Source organism: Silene latifolia, chromosome 1, assembly GCF_048544455.1.
Source record: "Silene latifolia isolate original U9 population chromosome 1, ASM4854445v1, whole genome shotgun sequence".
Lineage (NCBI taxonomy): Eukaryota > Viridiplantae > Streptophyta > Magnoliopsida > Caryophyllales > Caryophyllaceae > Silene > Silene latifolia.
Window position 1 is genome coordinate 94,628,274 of NC_133526.1, and position 5,751 is coordinate 94,634,024.

The 5,751-nt window shown below is 41.4% G+C and overlaps 1 non-coding gene across 1 annotated transcript; it reads left to right on the top strand.

Annotated features, from left to right (window-relative positions):
- Nucleotides 1-500: 500 nt before the first annotated feature.
- LOC141617780 (small nucleolar RNA R71) lies at nt 501-607 on the top strand. Its single transcript, XR_012531209.1, has one exon. It is a non-coding gene; the product is annotated as a small nucleolar RNA R71 (small nucleolar RNA).
- Nucleotides 608-5,751: the final 5,144 nt, after the last annotated feature.

Here is a 5,751-nt window from a genome sequence, read left to right on the forward strand (position 1 = left end):
TGTATGAGAGATTTGGATGGAATTTGGTGTTTTCATTGTAATAGTTGGAATAAGGGGTACCACTTTTGTAAGCTTGGAAAGCATTGACTTGTTCGGTTGTTCCCCTACATTCACTTGAGTCATGACCCAAGGTTCCACAATTCTCACATATCCCGCTTGGGATTGATGAGGATGCCGTCATGGCATTGACATGATGCTTTGATGTTTTTGAGTTTTCCTCAAGTCTAGCAATAGCTTGTTCAAACTTCAAGTTGATTGTGTCAATGTGAGCACTAAGTTGAGCACCCAATTGAGTAACGGAATCCACTTCATACTTTCCTCCTCTAGTAGCCTTGCGAGGTCTACTATATTGCGAATTATGGACCGCCATTTCCTCAATCTTGTTCCATGTTTGATTGTCATCAACTTCAGTGAACATTCCATTTGATCCCATATTGAGCACGTTCCTTGAATCTTCATATAAACCATTCCAAAATTGTTGCACTAAAAACCATTCGCTAAGTCCATGGTGAGGACATGAGCGACAAATACCTTTGAACCGCTCCCAAGCTTCATACAAAGATTCTTCATCCCTTTGCTTAAAACCCGTGATTTGAGCTCTTAGCATGTTGGTCTTTTCCGGTGGGTAGAATTTTTTGTAGAAAGCTAGAGCTAACTTCTTCCAAGAATCTATTCCAAGGGTGGCCTTATCAAGGCCCTTCAACCATTGCTTTGCGGTGCCGATTAACTAAAAAGGAAATAAGACCCATCTTATTTGGTCTTGAGTCACGCCCGTTTGAGAGATAGCTTCACAATAATCGCAAAAGGTTTCCATATGAGAATGAGGGTCCTCACTAGGCATTCCCCCGAATTGGCTCCTCTCAACTAGTTGGATGAAGGCGGACTTGGCAATAAAGTTTCCGGTGAGATGTTGTGGGGTAGGAGTACCATTTGGTAGATCCTCCTCGGTGGGTATAGAGTGTGACGAGAATTTAGGCATTGTAGGTGGATTTTGTGTGGTATTGTTTAATGGGTTTTCTTCTCCTTCTATTGCGAAAGGATTGACAAACTCACTAGTGGGTTGAACAACTTCACCAACACCTCCCAAATTCCTCCTAACAAGTCTCCTATTATTCGTCAAGGTTCTTTCGATTTCACGGTCAAAAGGTAACAAATCTCTTTGTAACCTTCTAGACATGCAAAATATCAAACAACTAGAAAACAATTAGAACAAACCTTGAGGAGTTTTACTTCCCCAAGGTGAAAAAGACACAACTAATAACAATAAAAGAAACCTTAAATCAATTAAACACCGTCCCCGAAGAACGGCGCCATTTTTGATCGGAGCCATTTGGTGTTCACAATTAAACATATGTGGTCGTTGGTCAATGGTCGATACAAAACACAATTTATACTTCACAAACAACTCTACAATTAGTAAAGAGGCAAGTAAAGGTCGGATCCCAAGGGACGGGTATTGAAATGAGAATTCTATTGTAACTAGTAGTGTCTAGAGGTGTCACAAATTGGGTTGATGTAGAAGGTTACTAAACTAAAATAACAATGAAAATAAACTAGCAAGATGAATAAAATGAGGGGTGTAAACAATTGATTAAAGGCACTAGGGTGTCATGGGTTCATAGGGGAATCATGGGATATGATCATACAAACATGTTCTCAAATTATAAGCAAGCAATTATTGTTGTGATGGGTTGAGTTGGGTTATATCTTACAATCCTAGGAAAGTTTGGGTCCCGGAGCCGAATCGATTAGATTGTACAACACCTACAAGTCGACTTAATCTTTCCTACTCAACACATGCATAGTCTAACAAGACTCGAGTTGGGTTATGTCTTACAAGTCTCATTGAAAAGATAGGAGATGATAGTAAATGCAAGGATTCATAGGCTTAGCATTTCATCAAATATAACATGTGCATGAGTTAAGATCAAAACAAGCAAGCAAATAAGATTATGAAAGCATATTGATTTAAGCATGAATCATTCCCCATGTTGGTTTCCCCTAATCACCCATTAAACCCTAGCTAAGAGACTACTCACTCATTATCATATTGATCATGCTAGAAAGGTTGTCAATCATACTAACATAATGAAACATGATGAATAAATGAAAGTAATTAGCAATAATTAAAAAGGGATTAAGAGATTATACCTACTAATGATTCCAATAATAAAGCAAAGAATAATAGAAGAACTTGATGATTGATGGAAGGTTGTCAATCTCCCAATAAACCCAATAATCTTCTAATTACCCAAAATAAATGAAGAACAAGAGAGAGATTAAAGAACTAAAACTTGGATTAAAACTTGATTAATACTTGATTACAATATTGAAGAGAGATTTGATTGATATTAACTACTCTAATTATTGATAAGAAGAACATGCTCCTCTAATTAGACTAATGGGGTATTTATAGTGAAAATTAGGGAGGATGCATTAGGGTTAACTAAGTGCTAAACTAGTAATTACACTTTCTAAGTTGAGCAAGGAGACTCCGGTATTCTCCGAGAGAAGGGCTTCTCTTATCGTGGCTTGAAGAACGAAAACGTGCTGTGCTGCAATCCGTGCGGATGGGAGTCGGGACGTGCGGATGGGAGCTGAGGAATCCGAGCGGATCCTTGGGCAAGACGCTCGGATTGGCGAGGGGGAATCCGAGCGGATTCCTTTGAGGGACGCTCGGATTGGGCTTGGGCGGACGGACGGATTGTGCACAATCCGTTCGGATTGTCTGGCAGCATCTTTTCTTCTTCTTTTCTTCCCTTTTCTTCATGAATTCCTTGGGGATTTCCTTGGGGACTCAAGGATCCTTTTTTCAACAATGCTCTTCTACTATGCTATGTACAAAGGCCTTCTAGTCTTGTCTCTCCTTGATGCTTGGTCATTGAATACGATCAATTTAGCCTCGTTTTGCCATGAAAATGCAAGATTCTTACTCCTTTCCTACCAAGGGATCAAAATCTCAAAGAATATGCAAAACAAAGAACTAAAGATAAGAAATGATCCAAATAGGCACTAAAAAGCATGGAAACAATGGTAATTCGGGGGCTAAATATGCGCCAATTATGGTCACATCAATAATCAATCCCACAATAATCAATCCCACAATAATTAATCCCACAAAAATTACCCCCACAAAAACTTCCCCTGTAAAAACTACCCGCCGAGGAATACCCCTCCAAGGTACCCTGGCGATTCCGAAATCAACAGTATCTGGAGAGACGATGCAGAGGATATCTACATCGCTTCGGGAAAGGGCAAACGGGCAAAAGAGATCAGTCACCTTACCCGGTTCGGGAGTCCCTACCAGAATTCGAACAATTCAACAGCCATTCCAATAACGAATGACCAGATCGTCCCGGACGAGATTCCCTCCTAATTGTTGCACCCAAGACTTGTCCGAGATATGCCCTTGTGCTAGAACGTGTTCTCCGATTGCCTTGCAATATTGGGAGAACTTATGTGAGTTTTTTTCGAGATGAGAGATCTCAGTTTCAGAGAGAAAAATTAATCTCTGAAACCCTAATTATTTTCACTAATGACGATTAAGTTCACATCAAGGAGGAGGTTCTCCTTTTTGTTCTCCTAATTCGGCCAAGCCGAGTCCATGGGGAGGAAATGGGCTTTTCCATTTCCTCTTCTATTTGACTTGTAGTCCGAACCCTAATGGCTAAATGTATATGACGCGGTCTGATTATAAACTGTTATCGGTTATCGGAAATTAAGGCATCAGCTAATAATACGGGTTAGCTAAATTATTAATACGTGTCCGACAAAACAGTATTGTATAATTATATTCAATATACATTAAATATAAAACGCTTATATTTAATTTTACGAATTAACTGGTTAATTCGCCTTAGCCCATGATATTTAATCCGTATTAAATATGATATCTCAACATCACATATTTGACTAATTACTAGTCAAATAACTCGGACTAACTGGTTAGTCAATTTTGGCATCTACATGACAGTATTTTCATACCGTCACATCTCTCGAACGTATCCTATAGGTGTGACTTTTAGGGACCAGTTGATCACCGCCATCTGTATGACAATAACGTCAAACTTATCTAGCAAGCCAACCGTTATTGATAAACGTGGATCAACTGATAATAATACCAAAGTATGCCCTTTGATCCTTTTAGAGGTTTATAAGTCCTTGCACTAACTGTTAAGGACACCAACCCCAACAGTATGCGCCTTGAATGGGCCCTGAAAATCAAGAAAGAGGTAGACAAATAGTTCAAAGCCGGATTCATCAACGTGTCCAAATACTCTGACTGGGTGGCCAACATAGTCCTCATACCCAAGAAAGACGGAAGAATTTGGCTTTGCGTCGACTTCAGAGACCTGAACAAAGCAAGACCAAAAGACGACTTCCCTCTGCCACATGTTGACATCCTGGTAGATAACACCGCCGAGCATGCCCTATTATCATTCATGGACGGGTATGCTGGGTACAATCAGATCAAAATGGCCGAGGAAGACATGCACAAGACTGCATTCACTACACAGTGGGGTACATATTCCTACACTGTCATGCCCTTCGGTCTAATCAACGCTGAAGCAACCTACCAAAGAACCGCCACCACTCTCCTACATGACATGATGCATAAGGAAGTGGAGGTATATGTCGATGACATGATCGTCAAATCAAAAGAGTGGGACGGCCACATCAGCGCCCTTCGTAAATTCTTCGCTCGCCTTTGAAAATACAACATGAGACTAAATCCTCAGAAGTGTGCATTCGGGGTCGCCTTCGAAAAACTTCTGGGACACGTCATCAGCAAAAGGAGCATCGAAATTGATCCTACCAAAATCAAAGCTCTTCAGCAAATGCCTCGGCCTAGGAACGAAAAAGAGATTCGAGGATTTCTCGGTCAAGTCCAATACATCAGCCGCTTCATAGCCAAGCTCACTATGATTTGTGAGCCAATCTTCAAGAAGCTTCGTACCTCTGATCACACCAATTGGGATGACGACTGTCAAAAGGCCTTTGACAGGATAAAGGAAATATTATCCAAACCTCCTGTCCTCATGCCACCTCAGCGGGGAACTCCCTTATCCCTATACCTGACTATCACTGACACAGCCATGGGAGCGATGCTAGCACAAACATTCGGCAGTGAAGAACGAACCATCTACACATCAGCAAAATCTTGATCGAGTACGAAACAAGGTACACCCAACTGGAAAAGACATGCCTTGCCCTAGTCTGGTCAACAAAGAACCTGCGATATTACATGCTCAGCTACACGGTTCATATCTACTCCAAGATGGACCCGGTCAAATAATCTTCGAAAAACCTGTACTAAACGGAAGGCTGTGTAGATGGACACTCATGCTATCCTAATTTGACCTCAAATTCGTACCCCTCAAGGTTATCAAGGGAAGGGCACTCGCCGATTTCCTAGCAGAAAATCCCATCAACGAAGATACAACGACCGACACATGGTCACTTCCTGACGAAGACATCCTTTGTGCCGACACTGACGAATGAGACCTATACTTCGACGGTGCATCAAACCTGAGAGGCTTCAGGGTAGGAATCCTCCTAATATCACCAGAAGAGGAACACATTCTGATCTCAGTCAAGCTAGACTTTGTCGTCACCAACAATGCCGTCGAATACGAAGCATGCCTCATCGGCCTACAAGCAGCCATAACACTTGGCATCAAAAAGTTGAGGGTTCATCAATCAGGTGTCCGGATCATGGAAAATCCGAAGCGGCAGCCTGACACCCTACCA